Source organism: Acinonyx jubatus, chromosome C1 (genome assembly GCF_027475565.1).
Source record: "Acinonyx jubatus isolate Ajub_Pintada_27869175 chromosome C1, VMU_Ajub_asm_v1.0, whole genome shotgun sequence".
Lineage (NCBI taxonomy): Eukaryota > Metazoa > Chordata > Mammalia > Carnivora > Felidae > Acinonyx > Acinonyx jubatus.
Window position 1 is genome coordinate 62,787,928 of NC_069381.1, and position 24,416 is coordinate 62,812,343.

Genomic DNA, 24,416 nt, shown 5'->3' on the forward strand with positions numbered 1-24,416 from the left:
TTGTGGCAAAATATGCATAACATAAATTTGCCATCTTACTCATTTTAAGTGTATAATTCAGTAGTGCCAAATATATTGATATTGCTATATAACCAATTTCCAGAACTTTTCCATTTTGCAAAATGGAAACTCTGCATGCATTAAACAACTCCACATTTCCCCTTCCCACCAGTCCCTGGCACCTACCATTCTATTTTCTGTTTCTATGAGTTTGACTACTCTAGATACCTCATATAAGTGGAATCATGCAGTATTCATCTTTTTGTGACTGGCGTATTTCACTTATAATGTCCCTAAAGGTTTATCTGTGTTGTAGCATGTGTCATGATTTCCTTCCTTTTTAAGGCTGAATAATATCCCATTGTATGTATATACCATTTTTTGTCCATTTATCTCTCAGATGTTTGGGTTGCTTTCAGTTTGGCTATTGTGAACAATGTTGCTATGAACACGAATGTACAAATATCCCTCTAAGACCCTGCTTTTAATTCTTTTGGTTATGTACCCATAAGTGGTATTGGTGGATCATATGGTAATTCTATCTTTAAAATGGTTGTTGTTTTAAGCCATTAATAATTAGGCAGTTTATTATATAATGACAGCAGAAGCAACTAACTGAGTTTGTGCAACAAGAGTTAGAGTTTGAGTTGTGCAACAAGAGTTAGTTACTATCATCATTCCCATTTTATAAGAAAAAAACAAGCGTATCCAAAGGCAGGAACAGGGTTTGCACAGAACAGGGCCAGCCTTTAATCTCTGGAAGTCTGGCATCAAAATGCAGCTTTTTGGCACAGCACGATGTAGTACTTTACAAAAAACATGTTCAGAATTGTTTTATTTATAGTGGTCTACACTGGACAGAGAGAAGAAGCATCAGTAACCAGCAACATTGAAAAGATGACTATCTATGACTAATGTAGCTCAAGGAACTGTGCTTTCCCAAAGGTGACAGTATTTATTCATCATATGGTAGCATCTTAGTCTGTTAGGACCGCTATAACAAAATATGACAGACGGGGTGGCTTATAAACAACAAAAATTTATTTCTCACAATTTTGGTGGCTGAGAAGTCCAAGATCAGACTGCTAGCCTGGTCGTGTTCTGGTGAAGCCTTTTTCCTGATTCACAACAGATGCTTTCTTATTGTGTCCTCATGTGGTGGAAGGGATAGGGAATCTCTCTGAAGCCTCTTTTTTAAAGGCAATAATCCTATTCATGAGGGCTTTGCTGTCAGGACTCAATTACCTCTCAAAGTCTCCACACTCTAGTACCATCATATTAGCTGCTAGGATTTTGACACATGAATTTTGAGGGGCACACAAACATTCAGACCATAGCACGTGCCTCTGGGCTTATTTCTGTGTTGTCAGCAGGACTTAACCTAGTGTTGGTGGGAATAGTACTGGGATGACAGAGACCATTCACTCTATTCCATGGCTATTGGGTACAGCTGAGCAAGTTGCACCAGAACAAAGGGACTTGCCTGGAGGGGGTGGGCATGAATGGGTTCTGAATCCCAGGCCACATTCCACTCAGGTGGGACCAAGCCATCTTGGCCAAAGGAGGAAGGGCCCTTTATCCAATTTACCCTCTTAGAGTGGGCTCCTTTGTGCAGTTTATCTGACAAGAAGAACTTCTTTCTCTAAGATCCTCTGTGTATGCTGCTTCAAATCCCTCTTACCCAGGATAGTAGGGCTACTACTACTACTACTATCCTCTTACCCAGAATAGTGGACTACTACTACTATTCATAGTCGAGCTATGAATAACTTGCTCTCAGTGCCCTCTCTCCCCAACAGCAAGTCCCTGCCTCCCAGCACTGGGTGACTATTGTACCTCCTCCACTGGGGTAACCTGTGTCTTGGAAGCGACCAGATAAGACCTATGGTTCGCAGTGATGAACTCTTGCCTTGAGTATTTACGCAGGGCTTGAGTGGTTAACCGGAGCTAGCCAAGTAGGGAGAGACCCAGATGAACCTTTAGTCAGTATGAAATCCAGAAGGATAATTCTACTCTAGGAACTTAAAGCCTTTGGCTTTGGAACCAGAGCAATTTCTGGTTTTACCACTTAGGAACCATGTGATTTTAGGCAGTGCACTTAGCCTTTCCAAGCTGTCAGACACAGACACATGAGAAGTGTTATATCCCATGTTATAGGATCAGAACAAAGTCTCTAAATGGACTGGAATAGTGCCTACTTTATAGGAAATACTCAATTCGTGTTTGCTACTGCTACACTATACCCGTTCCCCCCTTATTCCTTCCTTCCTTAACTTCCTCCTAAATTCTTTTCCAGTAATAATTATGTCAATATTGGAACTATTTTAACTAAAACCACCACTAGTACTAATAATTCTTACAATGTTAGCACCAGAAGAGTCCAGTTCAGTCAGATTTGGTGGTATCTCATATGATTAAAATTAAGAGAGTAATGAATAAAACCTACTTTTGATTCCAAAAATTTACCTGCCTGGGTATAAGATACACGAGATGTATATTAGCAGCAACATTATAAAAAAAAAGACATAAAAATTTCATTTGAGAATAATCTAGCATCCATTGGCCAAAGCAAGCATACAGGCCGCCCTGAAATGAGGAGTGATGAAGGGCATCCATCAAATATGAGGCCAAGGCAAAGTGTGGGCATATATGTCTTTACAAGAGAGCGGAGAATTGTGACCTCTGATTTAATCTAACCACAAGGGGTGTGAACTGGTATGGATGAACAGTTGTTTGGGACATTTATCTCTTAAATGGGCAGTGACCATATTTGACGGGTTAGTGCCAGTGTGGAGCCTATTAAAAAATTTTTTTTAAATGTTTATTTCTGAGAGAGAGAGAGAGAGAGAGAGAGAGAGAGAGAGAGAGAGAACGAGCAGGGGAGGGGCAGAGAGAAAGGGAGACACAGAATCCGAAGCAGGCTCCAGGCTCTGACCGCTCAGCACGAAGCCCCATGAAGGGCTCCAACTCACAAACGGTGAGATCATGACCCGAGCCAGATGCTTAACCAACTGAACCACCCAGGTGCCCCAGTGTGGAGCCTGTTAAAGATTTCAAGTATCACTCCTTGTTGCCAAACATTGTGCTAAGGGCTTCATCTATAGTGTATCATTTATTCTTCAACAATGACCCTATATGAGATGCATTTATCAATGGGAAGTGTCTTAGGGCTGCTGTAACAAATTACCATAGACTGGGCGGCTTAAATGGCAAACTATTTCTCATAGTTTTAGAGGCTGAGAAGTCCAATATCAAGGTGGAGATCTTAGAGTCCAAGTTTAAGACCTGGTGACTGGTGAGGCCCTTTTCCAGTATATCCTCAACATGGTGGAGAGAACACCAAGAGAAAGAGCTAGCTCTCTTCCTCTTCTTATAAGGGCACGAATTCCACCATTAGGGTTCCACCTTCATGCCCCGATTATCTCCCAAAAGTCTGCACCTACAAATGCCATCATGCAGGGTTTCAACATATCAATTTGAAGGCGGGGTGGGGGGCCACAAACACTCATTCCAGAGCAGGACACTATATCCACCAAGGGCAAAAATGAACAAATAATCCTTCTTTGTTTATGTGTAAAGCACAGATGTACGTAACAATAATAAACACATATTCAGTTTATCTATCGTATTACATTCAATGGGGGAAAATTAGAAAAGATAACTAAAAGAGCTTTTTGTGGGGGCAATAATTTTTAAGAAGCCTAAGAAGTACTGCCATCTGGTATTTTTATGAAATAGATGTTTAAACATAGGTTGCAAGATTAAATAATTTGCCCAAGAGCACAAAATGATTAGGTGGGAAAGCTCTGACTCAAACCCTGCGTGACGCAAAAACATGCTTTTTATTCAGTACACTGCGCTGCTTGATCTGAGGGTGGGAAAATGGCAAGCTCTCTAACCTCCCACCCGCTTCCAGGTGCTTTTTGGCTTCCTTTCCTCCCAAATTCCTCTGTGTCCTCCCCCTAGTGGTGGTGGCCTGGGCCCTGTTTTCTCCTCTAGATTCTGAGCCAACCTCCTCTCCCATCCCTGCCCTGCCTCTGGAGCTTAATTGTTAGCTGAGTAATGCCCCAGGAGAAATTTTGGTTCCTGGTTTGGAGGAGGAGGTATTTGCATTTTAATGCATGTTCAGAGGAATTGCCCCAAAGACTGGCTCTTTCCCAGTGGGATTTCAGGGTCTCTCCCAGGCCAATGAGAAGCAATTTGTAACTGCGTGCTTTGCAGAACCACACAGCAAATCATAGCAGGAAGGGAGCCGTCTAGCTCTAACCGAAACCCTTTGTGCTCTGTATCTCCATCTGACCCTCTTGACTAGAATCTCCTGCTGTTATACTGTGAACTGGGCTCAACGCCTGAGTTTCTCTGTGTAGCAACTCCAAGAACATTCAATCTTAAAGCACATTTTATAGTACACAGAGGCAGCCACGAGAAACACTTTGTTGTTACTTTGAAAGGTGTTGCTTTGCAAGAATTGAATAGACAGCCTCGGCTTTTTAACTAGGGTTTCTAGGATTAATTCGTCAGGAATGAGTGGATTCCTTTCTCTTCTTCCCAAAGGGCCCATGGAGGATGAGGAATATAAGCAATAATAGCAAATCAATCAAATTTACATTTAAATGCTTTCCTCACGAGAGCACTCTAGAGGGCCCTACTTAGATAATCAGATGCTAACATCCTTCCCCTCTCTCCAGAACCAAGAAGAGTGGGCTCCAACATCTCCACAGAGATGCTAATGGTTACACCTGAGGAAGCAGGAACTCAACACATGGACACTCTGCAGAGGGCACCAAGAGTCAATCACTCAACTGATGGTCTCTGGTTCTCAAGAGAAAAGCAACAACTGTTCTGAGCCATTGCTCAAAAGAGAAAAAAGATTACTCCCCACATTTTCAGTGCCCAGATTCATGCATGTGTCAAGTGCTAAAACTTAGCTGTCTTGGATGCCTGGGAAAGCTAGGGTTATTTTCTTAGAACAGGAGGTGTATATAGGTGTCTCTCACTTCATTTGATAGATAAATCCCTATGCCCCACTTTCCCCATCTTTAAAATGGGGATCATAAAGAATACTCTGCTGTAATACTTTGCTGGGGCTGCTGTAACAAAATCCTACAAACAGGGTGGCTTAAACAACAGAAATTTCTTGTGTCACAGTTCTGGAGCCTAGAAGTTCTGGAGGCTACAAGTCTTAGATCAAGGTGTTAGCAAGGTTGGTTCCTTCTGAGGGCTTTGGGTGGCTTATTAACAGTCTTTGGTGTTCTCGATCTCTGCCTTCATCTACACATGGTATTATCCCTGTCTACATGTCTGTATCCAAATTTCCCCTTTTATAAAAGACGCCAATCATTGGATCAGGAGCCCGTTCTATTCCAATATGACCTCATCTTAGTGTAACTAATAAATCTGCAGTGACCCTATTTCCAAATAAGGTGACATTTTTAGGTACTGGGGTTTAGAATTTCAAATATGAATTTGAGGACAGGCACACACTTCAACCTTTAACACCTCACAGGTTATTGTGTGGATTAAATGAGTATATAAACTGCTATATGAGAGTCTGCTCTAATGATTACTGGTAAGTAGGCATCCTAAGAATAACAACAATTATGATTACTGTTTGAGGACCTACTATGTGTCAGGGACTATTGCTGTATTTCTTTCTAAACCTCATAGAAACTTTCAAAGTAGGTTCTTTATCTCCAGTATCCCCAGGGTAAACTGAGGCTGGAGAGGTGATATGATTTTCATGTGGCTGAAGCTTCACAAGTTGTTTGTGATTGTAAACAAGACAGAAGCCCAACTTGATTGTGAAATGCTTTGAATAATGGAAGAATGTTTCAAAAATGTATTAACTCTTATCTTGCTTTTGTATGTAAATGCAGTTTTCTGTGTAATGTATGGTGTTGGTGTAATCAAGGATTCACCATGATTTTTTTAGACAGGAAGCTTGACTGTTGCATATAAACTGTTAACTAAACAGACATAAAAATAGTCATTTTGATCTTGTCAACAATATCTTTAAAATAGTGGTGGGTTTCCAATTTAGTTAACATTCTGGGAACAGTCCCTGATATTGTGTAAGGAATCTGCAGAACAATAAAATGGGAGTCCTGCCTTCAGAAAGCTCATGGTTGGATTCAAGAGTGTGCTGAGGGGCTCGGCTACTGGCCAGGATTGGAATAGGTTTGGCTGAGTGCGGAGGGCTGGAGTCCAACGAGGAAGAGTCAGATTGATGGTTAGTGGGGAGGGTGCAGAGGGACCTACATGGAGTCAATGAATCACTTCAGGTATTCTTACACTGAAGAGAATCTTACTTTTATGGCAAGTGCAGGGAGGTGGAGATCCATTTCAACTGTGTCTTTGGGCTCATGGAAAGGGCCAGTCAACAAAACTGAAAGGTTTGAGATACACTTATCTATACTAATCCATGCCTGATTTTCCAGAAATATGGTAGAAGTTAAATGGGTACCATAGGCCTAGAATTTATCAGGTAGTCACTGCAAATGGAGGAATGAAAACCAATTGTTTTCTCATAGGGCCAATCTTTCATTGAAACTCAGAAGGAATGGAAGGAATTTATTTAAGGGACATTTAACACCCAGTAACCCACCAGGACTCCTGACAAAATGAATATTTTCTGGAGACGGGAATGCTGGGTTTGGTGCCATGTGCAAAAGTGAATGTGGCAGAGTCCTTGCTTTCAAAAAGCATATAAGTCTTAGGGGAAGATAGATACTCCAAACTTTTCTCCGCACTTGTCTGAATATGAAACACTTCCTGCTCTCAATTGAATTATGCTGATGTTGATTAATGATAATGGAATAATATTACTTTGCATTTAGAGGATGCTTTTAACTTTTCAAAGTGCTTTCCCATACTGTTTTTTTCTGCCAGCCTGTCAAACAAGCCTGGGTGTGGATTTAGGCTGGGCTGACACCCAAAGTGGCACAGGATTTTCAGGACCCCAGCCTGGTTGCCACTTTTCTGAGAGCAGTGACTGTCTCTGGTCATGCCTTCCTAGCCTGCGGCTTCTGCCCTTCCTCTCCATTTCCTATGCTGTGCTTCCGTTGTTCTGGTCTTCCTTGCTGTTGTCCTGCAGTTCTCTACATATCACAGTGTGCTCTTTGGAGCAAAGCTATTACAGAAATCTAATAAATAATAAATTTCAGCGCTCAGACAGATCAATAAAATGCATGATAAGAAGAGGCCATTATGGTGAGTGAAAAATGCACAAGAGGATGCCCACAGCATGAGTCAACCTTCAGCCAGGAGAAGCTGAGCCTCCTGAAACAGCAAAGACTAAGCAGGACATCTCGAGGGCTTTTGAAGCCTTCGTTTCTTAGTTCATACATAGACATTTGTTGTAGGTCTGTCCCCTGCTGGGCCCAGTGCTGGGCACCAGACATGCAGAGGCATTCTGTATTCTGGAGATCAACAGTTTAGCCAGGGAAATAGATGAAACAGCCATAGCTAATAGTAATGCAATGTTATTGCCTCTGTAGACAAAAACAAAGATCTCTGAGAGCTCAGAGGGGAAGGAGCCAGCTATAGAGAGGAGAGGGGAGAGGCATCCATTGAAGTGATGACAGCTGACTTCAACTATGTAGAATGGATAGGATTTTTTCGGGTGGAAGAATTGAAAGAACTATGAGATATTGTTTTCCAGGGGCAGGAAATAGCAGATGCAGAAGTGCCCGATTGTACATGTACTGACATGTCTAGGGATTTTTGGTCCATACTTTATCAAAGTATTTAAAGTCTTTTTTAATCTGGAGCAGTCTAGATAACCAGTCTTCTCTTCCCTCTCAGCCTGCTCCAATATTTTGGATTCTTACTGTTGAAGAAAATATGAGGCCCAGTAAGTAAGAAGTGAGCACAAGAGCACACACACTTGGCCCCAAGAGTGTTGGCAGAGCTGGAAGGCCACCAGTGGAATCCTGGGGACCTCAGTTTGGCCCCATGGGAGGAAGAATCTGAAGAGAGTGGTTTAGCCTTCTTATCCCTCTGGCCATATGGAGAGAACACATGGAAGAAGGGGCATTTTACCTCAATGATGCTTTTCCTTCTAACATTCCAGTTTCCAAATTATGTGACCCAAATTGGATCCTTGAACTTGACCTGGCAGTAACAATACTCTTCTTCCATGGGGAGAAGGGGAGGATATGGAGACAGGAGCCTGAATTCTCCTAGAAGGAAATTTCAACTTCCAACCACAACTTTGTATATAAAATCTGATGCAGGGCTGAGATAAGATGTAAAGAAGGCCCTGTGCTAAAGAAATTTCCTGTGTCAGCATCTTCATGTTTTCTTCTGGACTCTCCTCTTTTATTTATTTACCTATTTATTTATCTTTATTTCCACCTCCCAGGCCCAGGTTTAATCCATTGTCTCATTTCTGCCTATCCCTATTATTTAAAAAAATTAAAAAAAATTTTATTTTTAGAGAAAGAGAGAGAGTATGTGAGTGGGGAGGGGGGGAGAGGGAAAGAGAGAGAGAGAGACAGAGAATCTTAAGCAGGCTCCACACTCAGTGCAGAGCCTGATGGGGACTTAATCCCATGACTCTGGGATCATGACCTGAGCTGAAATCCCTAGTTGGACACTCAACTGACTGAGCCACCCAGGTACCCCTGCCTTTTTCTATTAGGATGGCCATTGATAAATTAATTCTGGGGAAAGAGTATATATACTTTGAAGTCAGAAGTGGGTTCAAATCTAGGAACTATTATTAATTTAACTGTATGACAGTGGGAAGGTTACTTAACTTCTCTGGGTCTTAGCTTCCTTAAATGGAAGCAGGAAATAAATTTGTGACTTTAGATTTGCTGGGATGATTAAAGAAGATAAAATATGTGTAATATATAACGTAGTGCCTTATCCTCCAGACATTCTATAAATGGCAGCTCTGCTTTTTTCTCTGCCAGTTCTTTATTGGTAGTATGGTATACTAGAAAGAATTTTAGACTGTGAGAACAGTCTCCAACAATTACTAGCTTTTTGTCCTTGGAAGGCTTATTTCACCTTGACTAGTTTTAGTTTTTTCTTTGGAAAATTGGAAAAATGATACCCACCTCATTGGATTTTCTTGTGGATTACTTGGGGGACCCTACAGAAAATACTTAGCATGGTGTTTTACATAAAAGGTGCTTAAAAATACCAGCCCCTCCTCCTCTTCCAAGCCCATACAAAGTTTCTAACTTGTTTTTGTTTTGTTTTGTTTTGTTTTTTACTTTTTGCTAGCATTCTGTCTCAGTTTCTGGTAGATTCTATCTAGTTAGCCATGTTGAACACTAACTCCTGGATGTCCACCCAAATCCATTCTCCTATTTTTCTTTCGTTTGACCATTTTCTCTCCATTTCCAGCCTTCTTAATCATTAAGTGTAACCACTTGACTAAGTGAGTGGAAGTGATGTATGCCGCTTCCAGACTTGGCCATTCATTTCCCACAAGCCCTCCTCTGTGCTATTCTTCCCCTTCCAGACAACTGGGATGGGGCTGCCCAGAGTGATCTTGGAAGCCATTCAGCTGAATTGCTCTCAGTCTGCGTCCCTGAATAACTGTTGAACAGAGTAAACCTTTGACGTTTACCACAACTAACACACACACGTACACACACGCACTGAATAGGATGGAACATCTGTAAATAAACTATTGTTTTTGAGCCATTTAATTTTGGGTCTTTTTGTTTAGTCTACCTTAACACTCATTTTTTTTCCCTCCTTCTCTCTCCAAAGGTGACTGAGATAGCTAGAAGATGCCAAACTGTAAAGCACTTTTGAAAGAGCACTGAACTGACAAGCAGAACTGGGTTTGAGACCTGGCTTTGCACCTAACAGCTGTGTGAACTTTTTAGTTATTTATTCAACCCATCTCCTTATTGAAAAAAAAAATGATGATAATCTGTGTAACATTAAACTTCTTTTGTTTCAGATTATTTACCAGCAAATGATGTCACAGAACTATTATAAAGATTAATTCGGATAATACATGTCATAATTTTAAATCTGGACGGTCCTATAGAGTGTTACTGTCTAAAATGGTAGCCCCAAACCACACGCTGTTATTGGATACTTGAATTGTTGTTAATCTGAATTAAGATATTCTATAAGTGTAAAATACACACCAGATTTCATGGTCTTTGAACAAAAAATTTTTAAAAAAATTTTGTTAATGTTTATTTATTTTTGGGAGACAGGGAGAGAGAAAGAGAGAGAGTGAGTGAGCGAGTGCACAAGCAGGGGAGGAGCAGAGAGATGAGACACAGAATCCAAAGCAGCCTCCAGGTTCTGAGCTGTCAGCCTAGAGCCCGATGTGGGGCTCAAACTCACGAGCCTTGGGATCATGACTTGAGCTGAAGTCGGACTCTTAACTGACTGAGCCACCCAGGAGTCCCTTCGAACAAAAATTTTTAAAAAGAATGTCAACTTAAGAATTTTAATGTTGATTCCCTGCCGAAATGATAATGTTTTGGATATATTGGGTTAAATATGTTATTGAAATAAATTCCCTTTTTGATTTTTTAATGTGGCTGCTAGAAAATTTAAGATCACATATGTGGCTCATATTACATTTCTATCAGACAGTGATGTTCTAGATATTAAAGTGTTATTATTTAGAATAAATAGACATCTTCTAATACCTGTAATATGGGGTGTGGGTAGTGGGAATTGGGAAGCAAGGGTTTTTTTGTTTGTTTGTTTTTGTTTTTTAATGGAGATGATGATTCTTTCAGGGCTGTTATTGGTATTACAATTTTTATATGTGTAGTCTGGGGTTTACTGAAGTTGTTCGGCAATGGTAGATGTTGTTATTCTCCCACATTTTCTTTTTATTCAAGAGCAGTTTCCACAATCAGTGGCTATTGGCTTCAACTTTTCTCATTAAGGAAAAAATTCTTCTGTTTCCCCTTTTAAAAACCCTTCTAAAATGTATTTGCAATATCAAAGCTGAGGCTGTTTTTGTTCTCCTTTACAGCCTTTTTAATGTCACCATCTCCCTAAGTGTGCAGTTATAACAGCTAACCTCTCCCTGGATCTAATCTAAGGAAACTGAGAGCAATTAGGTTCATTGGAATTAGGGGGATATGTTTCAAGTCTAGCAATCCCTATTTTTAAAGCCCTTTGCTTACCTAACGCTTTCCTTTAATCGAATCACTGCCCCTTAATTTTTAAAGAAAGAGGGGTGGAACTAAGTGGCTATTATCCTAAGCCCAGAAGTGTTTTATTTTTCTCTGTTTTTGGTTGAAGATCCGTAATGTGGACTGTCTACATGAAGCATGTGTTTTCCAATACTGCTCTCTTGGAAGCAAATTCCTGTTTCCTCGGTTCTCTTGCTGTCTCTTCTCATCTCCTCTCCCCCTTCCCGCTATTTACATTTCTCTTCTTTCCCTCCTTTCCTTCTCTGTCTCTCTCCCCCATTGCCTCCTTTCCCCTTTTCTCTTCCCTCCTCCTCCTTTGTTCACAAAGATGGAAAGAGGGTGACACATTATGAAGACTGAGAAACTGTCCCATTTGTGGCTACCTACAAACCAGAAGTCAGGCACCAATACATTTCCTCTCAAAGCACTGATGTACTTTGTATTAAGACGGCTCTCTAGACTTTCTTGAGGCCAGTACACCCTTCTTAGTTCCTGCATGGAAGCTGTTTATGTTCTCGTTTGAGGGGGTAACCTTGAGAGATGTATGTGTTCAGTGCCTTTTTTTTTTTTGAGTTCACTCTTTTAATGTATACAATTCAATAGTTTTTAGCATACTCAAAGAGTTGTACAACCATCTCCACTGCCTGATTTCTTCATTTCTTCAACCCCTAAAAACAAGTACACATTTGCACTCGGTTCCTATGCCCTCTTCTCCCAGCCCCTGGAAACTGTCCCTATGCTTTTTGTCTCTACTGATTTGCCTATCCTGGATGCTTTCTGTGAATGAAACCGTGCAGTGCACGGCCTTTTGTGACTGGCTTCTTTCACTTCGAATCAGGTTTTGAGGTTCATCCGTATGGTAGCTGGTGTCAATATTTCCTTCTTTTGCTTGCTGAATGAATTTCATTTTATGAGTTTATCACCTTTTGTCCATCCATCCATCCATCCATCCATCCATCCATCCATCAGTTGTATTCACTGTTTGGCTATTATGAACAATGCTGCTGTGAATATTTGTATACATATTTTTGTGTGGACATTTTTTATTCTCATGGGTATACACCTAGGAGTGGAAGTACAGATCAGATAGTAAGTGTTATGTTTTATCACCAAACTGTTTTCAAAAGTGACTGCCTCATTTTACCATGTCCTCCCAGACACGTATGAGGGTATAACTTCTCCACGTGCTTGCCAACACTTGTTGTCACCCATTGTTTTCATTTTAGCCATCTTAGTGGTTTGAAGTGTTATCTTATGGTTTGATTTGCATCTCTTTGGTTATTAATAATGTTCAATACTTTTCATGTATTTCTTTAGCCATTTCTATGTCCTCTACTGAAAAAGACCTATTCAAATTCCCTGCCAGTTTTTTAAATGCAGTTGTTTGTTTTGTTGTTGTTGAGTTGTAAGAGTGCTTGATACAGTCTGTGTACAAGTCCTTTATTAGACATACGATTTGCACGTATTTTCTTTCATCTGTGGATTGCCTTCGCTTTTTGGTGGAATCCTTTGAAGCACACGGTTTTTAATTTTGTTGTAGTCTACTTTTTCTGTTGCTCTGTCACTTGTGTTTTAGGTGGCACACCTAGATGATAATGAATGGCCTAATTCACAGAAGTTTCTTTCACGGCTTTAGAAACAGAGATATGTAGAAGAGGATGGTTCATGATTTCTAGCCTGCCCTTGTCAGGCCTCGGTTTTGGCCATGCTATCAAAGGATTGTTCAAATCTTATTTTCATAGCAGACTGGTGGTGTGAGGAGGGCACAGCTGCTAGGCATTTGGACACTGCAGCAATTGCCTTAATTGGACATTCCTCACCTCTCTGATCTGACTTGTTAATGGCTTTTTAAGTGAGACACACCAGCCAAGTGAATTAGACTACTTGGCGAGTCAATTCTTGCTCACTTGGAAGCGTGAATCCATGGAAAATAGGCAGAGGCCGACAGCCAGGAGGAAACCTGAATTTCATTTGCAGAGGTGAAAGAGAAAGAGCTGTTGTCTGCCGTCTCAGGAGCTTCCAAGCACTCTTCCAAGGGCTGTCTGGAAAAAGGTCTTATCTAACTGCTCTCTCAACCACACTTCTTCAATGCAGCAAATGTTTGTTAGCGCCAGCGACGCAAGGGAGGTCTGTCATGGTGCCTGCCCTGAGGAACTTCTACTCGTTGGAAGGAATAGAAAATGCACATAGGAAAGTTTTAGAAATAAACCACTAAATATTTAAGATACTTTCCACTCACTCCTCAGCTTCGTGTACTCTGGCTTCAGTTGACTCTACACACATTTTTCACCCAGAGAACAATGAATGTCACCAATAACCGACTCGTTGCCAAATATGATGAACTTGCAAATCTGTGTTTACGGTATTGACCTTTCTTCCGGGCTCCACCCTGACTTCCCACCTGCCTCCCACAGAGCTTTATATAGAATTCTTAGCAGCACATGGACCACACATTGAAAATGGAACTTTCTTTCTTCCTTCCTTCTCACCTCTTTTACCCTCACCTGTCTGTTCTACTCCTCTGGTCATGGCAAAACCGCGTACCCTAATTACCGAATTCTTCTCTTTTCACCCCCATGTCATCACTTCCAATCTGCTACATTCCTTTCCTACCCACTGCCTTCATTCAGATTTTGAACAGTATAAACAGTATAAAGCTACTCTATACCCATTTTCTCCTCTAATCCTTGGTCTACATTTCTGCCAAAGTTATTTTTCAAAATCTATAACCTCATCCTGCCAGTCCTTTGTTTAGGCATCTTCAGTGACTCTCCACTGCCTGGAGAATAGTCCTAAGTCTTTATACAGCTTATGTTGACCGTTAAATTTGGCCCCAGCTTCCCTTTCTAGCCTTATCTCCCGCAGTTCTAGATTCCTCTCTGTTCTCTGATCACATCATGGTCTTCTGTACATTGACACACTTGACCACTCTCTTTCCTCTGCCCGGAGTGCCTGTCTCTTTCTTCTCTGCTTGCTGAACTCTTCCTCAACTCTTTAAGTTTCCAGACCCAAAGTGAACTCTATAAAATCTTTCTTGAGACTCATAGTACATTGCATAGATTTCTGTTATGGTTCTTATCATACTTGTGTGATTGTTTACAAGTTTTTCTCTTGCTCCGGTCTCTCACTCTTGGTCTCTCCAGTGCATTCTTCAATCCCTTGTTCCCCTTTCTTGCTCTCTCAGTCTCTCTCTATCCCCAAACTCCACTTATAAACCTGTCAGCTGCTAGATAAACAGCAACTGTCTTGCCTCAGAACCTAGCATAGTGTCTCAGAAAAGATGTTAAAAGTCCTGATGATTGAATTTACTGCCCCAAATATGATTGATACTTCCCACCTAAAGGCAAACATGTCCAAATGTCAAATTAGTCCATAGTGTGGTTTAAGTGCTTTTCATGTGCTAATTGTTTGTTTGGATGGTGGAGAGAGTTATGCCAGGGTAACAAAAACCAGAAAACCAAATGGGAGGAATTTAATGATGCTAAATTGGCCATGGAGGGCCAGGAGCCAAGCCTGGAGTGGCTCATCTGGTCCCATACTTGGTGCAGTCACTTCTGTAACTGGCGCATAGGTCTCATTTGAGGTCATTTTCCTAACTTCTCTGAAACTGAGTGGCCACCACTGAGATAGGAAACAAACACTCCTGTTAAGGGTTTTGTGGGAATGACTAGGATAATGTTTGTGTGATGTTTAGCCAAATCCTTGCATGTCACTGTCAAATGGGAGCTATTTCATGTGTATATTTGGAAGGATATGTATGTATTGTTTAGTCTGGAAAAAATATAGGTGATATTTCTAACTCATCTGACCCAGTTCCCTTGAGCATGGTCTCTTTTCTTAATTTCTTGGACTGGGGACGAGACTCTCATTCCTGAATGCTACTGATGCTTAGAGAGATGTGCAGTTCAAGCCAGTGAACTGAAATTGTGCAAAGTGAAATTATTCCTAGAATTTATATCCTTGGGGGTATTTAAATAGCAATGTCCAAAGCTGTAAACACAGCTGAGAAATGCTGTTATTGCATTTAAGAATCTCTTTTCTGTAATATTAAGACACTGTGATTTAATTGGTAAGCTGTTCTGTGATAGCATTCAATTTAAATGAGGTTTGTGGAGGGGAGGATCATAAGGCAATCTTTCATGGATCAAAGATTGCTGATGAAGTCTACCTTATTGCCATGTGTCAGAAATTAAATCACTGTCTACTGTCATGAACCGATCGATCAGGTTCTCTTTTTGATGGTAGAATACCAGTGGGGGGAGGTGGAAAAAAATAAGGATATAAAATAGAATTTTAGCACTTCTGTGTTGTGCAGCTTCTTTATGGTATTGGAACTGCTCTGGCCCACTGTACTGGAATATTACCAGTCAGTATTTTCATCTGAAACATGTGCACATACACCTACTCTAAGAGTAGAAATCTGAAGGAAATATAATATAGAGGAAACTATAATTTTGTCTTACAAAAAGTCTTTGGAGACTTGGGTTCTATGGTTAGGATTATTCCACCTTAAACTTTGTTCTGCATCATTTCCATCAGTAGATTGGCAACAAAGAATATGCCCTATTCCCTTTCGGAAGAAGGAAGTAGAAGTGAGTGTTTGCTGAGTTCCCTAAAGTCCTGGACAAGAACACTGTCATTGGTGTCTTTTGGTTTACACGAAGATGGAGGAGCTCATTTAAAATGAGAAATCTTTCACTATTAAAGCTTCACATGAACCCAAACTGACACAGAATCAAAGCTTTTTTGAGACCATGAAAGAGATTGATTATGTCAACACACTGGCTCTCGAAAATATTGTGAAGCATTAGACTTAGTATATTGCATGACACTGCTAGACTGTATCTCAAATTTGGCCAAATTACAGAATTCTTTTACTATTTCTCATTTAACATGGGCTTAATTGGAGCATAGCCTCCCATGGAAAATTATTGATGCAATTACATTAACCCTGATCGCCATGGTGACATATAACTCTAAGCTTGGCTGAAAACACGATAAGGCAGGCAAACCAGGCATCATTTACTTTTAGCACAGGAGGCCCCTCTTTGCAGAGCATTCTGACTTTCTTAGTTGCCAGTATTCTAGCAGATGGCATGGGCTGTTGGGGTATAATCAGTTCCCCATACGCTGACTTGCATCTTCCAAGGGGATTCTGTGGAAGGATGGTGCGTGCAGCACAGACCTTGGGATTCTTGAAAGGATTCTCAGTGGCCAATCGGCATTTAAGGGGGAAATGGTGGTAAATGAGGTAGAAGACTTCTGTGAATGAAGTAATGGTCTGGAAGGGGCAAAGTTTGGATTCTCATTTTGTTAATTTTCTCTGTGACCTTGGCAAATGCCTTTATTTCTCTGCTTTTGCAGATGGTGAGAATCATGCAAATGGTCATACGAAACCTTGGAACCATAAAATGTTGTAGAGATGCTAAATATATACCATCTAGGATGTGATTTTCCTCTGTTCTCAGGACAGTTACTATTTCTAGGCAAAAGTGGATCAGAGGAGGATAGTACTCCGATGCTCTAAGAAGAAAACTAGTGTTAAGCTGGATGTTGGTGTGTTTAGCTGCAATTAAGGAGCTGCTGTGGAATTAGTGAGTCACCCTTTATCAGGATGGTGAAGCTGTCTCCTGCCGAGTTTTTGACTCTTCTCTCCTGTTCGGTTTGTTAGAAGTCCCTTTTTTCGTGATAGGAGAAAATGACAATTATCCTCCTCTTGTGTTGTTTCCATTTTTGGTAAGCAGTGGGCAGAGTTTACATTGGATAAAATTTCAAAGGCTTGTTTTTGTGACAAATTATTCCCTCCTGACAATGGCAGAATGGTAGGGGAGAGACCATAGTTGGCTTTTATTTTACCAGGTTCAACCATCTGCAAAGACTAAATTCAGTGACTAAATTCAATGTCCCATAGACATTGGGAATTTAGTTATTGTCACAATCTGCCTGTGAATTTTGTAGTTCTTAAAATCATCCTGAATTTTACATTAAGCTGTTTGGCCCTGTGATGTTGACTACATCCCTGTGCCGTTTTATCACCCTCTTCCTCCCTTATTCCCTCTGAGTTATTTGGGCTTGGGAGGGATACAAACTATTTTTTAATGCAAGGTTAGCTTGAACAAATTATAGCTAAATGACAAATGTTGTAGGAAAAGCAGTGCACACTGAGGCCATCTGCATACAGATTTTGAATTATCTGCTCTTTTGTTTTATCTGTTCTATAGTATTTTTCCACTGGTGCAAGTAAGAAAGAGTCGATTGAACTTCCTGTCTGGAGAGAGATAAACCAAGATTGGGAATGAAATCTTGCAGACGTTGCAAACTGGCCCTGTAAGGCTGAATTCGGCCCCTGTATATATTCTATTTGCTTATTGCAAATTTAAATTCAGCCGTATTTAAGTGGCTTTCCAGTGCAGTTTGTTAAGGTCCCCATTGCTCCCTGCCTGTTTCACTGCTTTATTGTCTCCTGCTCCCTGAGTGAACGTGAATTTGCAACCTCTCGTTGAAAGACTTGTTCCTACCAAGAAGCTGTGTGTTTTTATGCTAAGTACTTCATCTTTTTCTCTTATATGCCAGGAAGGGATAGCTGCACCAGAACAATAGTTGAAAACTGGAAGGGTAGAGAGAAAAGAAGGACAAAAGGAAAAGGCAATAGTAGGGAGGGGGGGTTTGGGGGGCGCTATTCAACGGGTGTAATGTTTCGATTATGCAGGATGATTAAGTTCAAGATTAAATTCATGATTAAGTTCTGCTGCACAACGTTGTGACTAGTGTTAACAATGCAGTATCGTACATTTAAAACATTGTTCAGAGGGTAGATCTCATGTTAAGTATTCTTACCAAAATATTTTAAATAAAAGCATAAAAGATAATATGTAAAAGTCAGCAAAATAATAATACAAGGAAATACAATAGAAATCAAATACATTTACTTCTATGAGAGCTTCTATAAAGGAAAAGGAAAAATAAAGTATAAAGATACAGGACAAAAATAGATTTAGAGAATTAAAGAAAAACTCTCAGTGGTAAGACACACGTGTGTGTGTGTGTGCACGCACACACACACACACACACACACACACACACACACAGAGTAAAGTACAATTAGGAAATGCTAAAGAGGAGTCCAAGTCTAACATATTTAACTCATCAGAAAAAAAATACAGGTACTTATAATATACAACTTAGCAAAATTGAATCTAATATTTTAAAGGTAAAAATTAAGGTGCTTTAAAATAGTTTAAAAACATATTTCTACTTTGTATACATTTGACTTGCTATAACAAGTATTAAATTACCTTTGTAACTTAAAAAAGAAAAGAAAAACGTTATGATCTTCCCTCCCTCTTTCCAATTCTGTTTCTTTGGAACAACCATTGTGGAATTGATTGCAAATCCATTCACTTTTTAAAATCGTAGTAATTTTTGAAGGTAATCTTCATGTAAGAGAAGGCCAGCTATCTGTAATATTCTTTAATCATAACAAAAAGACACTGAAACTCAGAGGCAGGAAGAGACCCCTATTATGAGAGCAGAGACTAACATAACAGTGGGAAGAAAGGAAATTTCCTGAACAAGTTGCTTTACTGCAAGGTAGGTGCACGTTAAAGTGATATCATAAGTGGCATCCCACCGCTTCCATGAGTTTAAATTGTATCAACCCAAAATAAAATCTAAGTCAATTAAAAAAATAATTTGGAGGATACATGCGAGTACATTAGAGTTTTTATTTTTGTTCTGTTTTAATAAGATTAAATTTCTGAAAACATAAAATTACTTGGGATTTTTTTTTAATCTCCAGGAGACTTGAGAAAACAGATGCTATGTAAGTTATAAACAGGACACAGTGAATAGTGATTTCACAGGAGTAGGGGAAGAAAACCCAGTCACAAAAGTTAGAATCAGAGTAATCTGAGGCATTCACAATACTTTGAATATCCTGTCCATATTCAGGGCTACTGATTATATTTCTAAAGAAACTTACAAAACCAGATGTCTGGTTGGCAATTCATTTTGATGAATCTCCAAATCCTGGCAATGAGAAAATTTGACAGTTGTCAAAAGCAGCCAGTTATTATGAGTGAGACAGGAAATTTTTTTTCACTGTTGCAAGTAAAGAACTGTTACAGGAAGGCATTGATTGCATCATGATGTCATGTTTATAAAGAAGGTCTCAGAGCATATGGTAAAACCCCCAATTTTTAAAAGTGACAGTTAATTTTCCTGGATGTTGGAAGGTATTTTAATACCTCTATTACACATATATGGTTTTATTATCGCCAATCAAAATGCCTTGATATTTGTTAATTTTTAGAAAATTGATTTTATAACAATTACATTGTTAGAGATTTACATTGCCAAGAATTACATTGCCAAGAATGACACTGATATGGCTTCTTATAGTGAAGCCTGGTACATCAGAATAATTTGGAGGGACTTGTTAAATATACAGTTGTTGGGTCCCTCCTCACTCCTAGTCATTCTGATTTAGGGATCTGGGGTGGAGTTCAGGCATCTATATTTTCAACAAGCCCCATGGGCAATTCTGAACCGTAGTTAGGTTTGCAAAGCACTTATTTGGGTAGCACCTGATTTAGCCCAAAAAATTTACAAGTGTCTTTCTTCAGTTGCCCTTCAGCAAGAGTAGCTCCGTGTGCTGCCATGTTTACTCCAGTAAATCTCTCCTTTGTTTGCTCTTTCGTTGCCCCACTCGGGTCTCTGATTAATGCTCTGTCCCGGTCCTTTTGGCCTGTACCCACTGTTCACTAAGGAAAGCTAGTAGCTTCTAAAATGGGCCCAGCCATGCAGTTGATAAAAACCAAGAAAAAAATGACAGGCTATTCTGCTGAATGATATTGGAAAAAAAGGGTGTGATAGAAGCCCGATGATGTTATTTTATTTTCTGTCCAGTATCTTTGCACTCTTGCATGCTTTTCCTTTCATTAAGTTGAATCTTATGCAGAATCACACTCTGTAAAGCAGATGAATGTGGAGCTGCTCTGGCTGGCAGCCCTACTTCTGACTCAGACCCTGTTGAGGCCCTTGTCATGAACCTGAAATCTGCTGTGACCTTTAAGCTTTAGTGTCCCATCTAAAGCAATAGCATATTGCAGTGGCTTTTTCATGTTTGAATTGTCTCATCTAACTGAAATGTTCTCCAGGTAGAATTGCTCTTTAATTAAAATGATTCACATGTAATCTAAAGTGTTTTTCATCATAAACCTATCTCCAACTTTTATAGGGAAATTCAATTGTAAGTAAGATGAGGTGTTAAGTTTCATTTTTTTGGAAGAGATATTCATTCAATAAATATTTATTAAGCACTTTCTAGATATGATGCAATTCAGTTTCACAAGTACAGCATACCCCCTTATAAAATTGCATAATCTTTAAATTGAAAGGCTAGATATTGTCATCAAATATTGCTTCTTCGGGTCCTTACTTCCTTAGCTTTTTAAAGAAATGGGCACCTTTAACATGAATGGGTTTATATCCAGATGATAATTCCAGAGCCATCAGGGCTTCAGGTTGCTGGCGAAGGAAATCACTTTTATTGTCATTTGAAGTCTCCCCTGGGATGAAGCAATATTGGAGGAAGCAATACAGTCTACAGCGTCGACTTTTCAGAGCGTTGGACTTTTCAGAGCGTTGGACATGATCTCTGACTTAATGAAATGTCTTTTGAGCACCTGATATATATAAGGCACTGTGGGAGGGCTGGGTGTGCATGGCGTTGTAAGATGTGGCTTCAGCCCACAAGGGGCTTGCGGTCTAGCTGGAAATAAAGATCTGGCAATAAGCGATCACAATGAACTCAAAGAAAGGGACTAGACTGTACATACTACACGATGCATAATATGATTGAAAAAATCGAAATCACCAGGTTGCACAGCAGACCTGGAAAAATGAGCAAGGTTGTTTTGGACATATTTGTGACCTTCAAAACTTGCTTCCTCCAAAATATTCTAGTGAACTGAGGGCATCAAAAAACTCTAAACTCTATCAAATGTGATGGGAGTATCTTGTTTCTCTGAGAAGATTTATATTCTCCCTGCCTTTTCATTCCTGTTTTCCTATCTTAGATGCTATAAACAAAACCTCATTCAGGAAAATAAAAGATGAATGCATGTTCTGAAAGAATATAGAATTATGATGCTCAGCTGAAATGGCCATGATTTCTTTTAGGAGATGAAAAAATTAAATATGTAGGTGGGGAGCATTAGAATGAAATGCTCTAGGTTACCATTTGCTTACAAAAAAAAATCAAAAGCAGCTGCAGCAATCGACACTTCTAATGGCAGAAGAAATCGAATGCTGCGTACAGTGGGGACTGAGGACTACTTGGAGGCATAAAAGGAAGGTGATGTCGTGGGAAAGCCTGGGCTCCAAGGAGAGACTGCCTGGATCTAAATCCTCACTCATTGCTCCCCGGGAATGGTTATCGCACCTCTTCGTGCTTCGTGTATAGTACCTGCCACATGCATTGTTGGGCAAAGCTCTCTGTGTAGCGTCAGGCATCCAGTCGGTGGTCAATAAATGTTAGCTGTTCTCATCACCACAACCACTACCACCACCCTCTGCTAACAAATATTAAACCCAACTATCTTGGATAAGTCCATACTTTAATACCTATAGCTCCTTTTAAGAAGTTAAAAACAACAACAACAACAACAACACAGTACTTCATAGATTACATTGAGGAAATTGCAAGTGAAATGGGTGCCATCATCTATATGGTACTGACTGTAATACTTCTGTCTATTAGCATATACACGTTGGTGCTGCATACATACACTCTGGAGCTGAATTTAATTAAGTTTGGGCAGTAGCATTTTCATTGTTGATGAACTTGTATTTATTTGCTCTGATTTACAAAGCAGCTAGGGTTGTCCAAAAATAGAGGAATCTACATAATTAAGACTTTTCTCCTTCATTCATATATTTGCTCTAGAACCTACAGTGGCTCTCCCGAGGGTGAATAGAGAGGCTGGTCCGTCTGTCCTCCTTTGTCACTCTTGGTGTCATTTTGCTTTTTTCTTCCTTTTTCCAACTGACGTGCGGGATGACTGGGTTGTGTTCATTGAGCTCACCTACTGCAGGGCCTCAGAACCCAAAGGCCTGTGGGTGATCTATGATCATGGCAAGCAGGAAGCTTTGGGGACCATGCTTCCCATTTGAAATCGTCCTGGTTTGAAAATGTGGGAGGAAAGCCGAGCAGCTAGAGAGCACCATGTGGCTGTCTAATCAGAAAATGTTGAAATGGAAAGATGTTGGAATAGAAAATCAAATGTCATTTATTCGTAGGCCCACGCTTTCACAAGTACCTTCCTGGAAGCCTAAGCATATTCTTTGTGGTGGTGGCCTTTTAAATGTCAATCTGCAGAAGGATTTCTGTTTTTAGCAAAGACTGTTCTCTAAGGCAATTAGAAAACAGTTAAAGTAATAATCATTACTTATTGAACACTTGCTATGTGCCAAGTACTGTACTCAACACTCTCTTTACATTATCTCATTTAATCAGGACAGCATCCCTATGAGCTGGGATGTTATTATCATCATTTTGTAGTTGAGGCAGCTGTGGTTTAGAGATAAGTACCTTGTCCAAGGTCACACATAGTAAGTTGCAGAGATGGGATATGAACCCGGACTGCAAACTTTGTCTGACTGCAAACCTTGTGCTCTTAACCACTTCTCTAGACTTCTTCATGTATGTTTCTTGGGTGTACACTTTATGCTGAAAGGACATTTTACTTTGCTGATAAATCAGAAGGAGCCTAGAGAAAATTAGGTATCGATTCAGGTTAAATTTAATGTGTCAGTCTCCCTTATTCCTATATTTATTCATGTAACAACCTTACCTTTTTTATAAAGAGATTGTTTTTTTCAATGTCTATTTATTTATTTTGAGAGAGACAGAGACAGAGAGAGAGAGTGAGCACAGGGGAGAGGTGCAGAGAGGGAGAGAAAGAGAATCCCAAGCAGGTTCCACACTTAGCACGGAGCCCAGTGTGGGGCTTGATCTCATGACTGTGAGATCATGACCTGAGCTGAAATAGAGTCAGATGCTTAACCGACTGAGCCACCAGGGTACCCCAAAAGAGGTACTTTTTCAACATTTTTAAAAAAACTTAACTATATACCATGAACATCCAGGTTGAAACATTTGTGTCTGTCTTTTAATGGTTGCATAATATGATTTGGATACACCATAATTTATTCAGTGATTCTTTTGTTGGTGCGTACACTGTAATTTATTCAACCGTTCTTTTATTGATGGGCATTCATGTGACTCCATGTTGTTTTTCCAATTAGGTACATTTTCCACTTGAAAGTTGCTGCTGTCTGCATTGCAGCTGCTTTGTGATAAAAACTGAGTATTGATGATGCTGGGACAATCAGGAGACATTTAAGCCCAGTAATGAGCACCCAGGCAGTAGAGTCAGCCAGACCCTGGTCCAAGTCCTGGCCTTACCACCCACCTGCAGTGTGAACTTGCATAAGCCACCCAACCTCTATCTCAATTGCTTCATGTGAAAAGTGAAAGAAATAGTGATGCTCTCAAAGAATAACCCAGAGAAGTAACAGAATACTGTGTGCAGTGGGGTTAGCACAGAGCTGGGCATGTGGAGCAGGTGCTATACAACAGGGGCAACTGTATTACAGGGGCCTAGCAAAAATGTCCTCTGGCGAGAACCAGGACATGTGTTCTCTGAGGCCAGAACCATGTCATTTATCTTTGGTGCATTATAGAGACTCAATAAATATTTGTCGATCAAAGTGGTTTGAAAAAGGACTACTGTTCTGGGCCATATTTGCCTCTTCTTTCCTGTATCTTTATCATAACAAATTGCTGGACCATATTCAAGTGTGTCCGGGATGGAGAACCTTTAGGGGTTTAATCTTGCTGAAGAAATGTTTTTCACCTGGAAAGAAGACTGAGTGAAATTTATAGAGATCTTGCCTCATATTTTCATTTGCCCAAACCATGTGTTTATGACTCCAACGTCTGGCCTCTCAACCACTGAGCCATATTGCCATAATAATGATGATATGATAATAGCTAACATTTACTGGGCACTTATTTCTATGCCAGAAAAATGTGCCCAGCACCCTTTACCAACTATCCTCTAATTATCACAACAATCCCATGAGGAACATGCCCTCATTGTCCTCATCTGATACTTGGGGAAACCGGGACTCTTTGATATACCCAATTTGCTTGGGTTGGTGGGACCAGGGCTCTCACCCAGATCTGCCCAATATCAGAGCTACCATGCTAATTTCATG

At 40.1% G+C, this 24,416-nt stretch overlaps 1 protein-coding gene across 5 annotated transcripts in view; it reads left to right on the forward strand.

Annotated features, from left to right (window-relative positions):
- ST6GALNAC3 (ST6 N-acetylgalactosaminide alpha-2,6-sialyltransferase 3) overlaps positions 1–24,416 on the forward strand; it is a 528,557-nt gene that overhangs the window by 149,827 nt on the left and 354,314 nt on the right. The window lies entirely within an intron of this gene.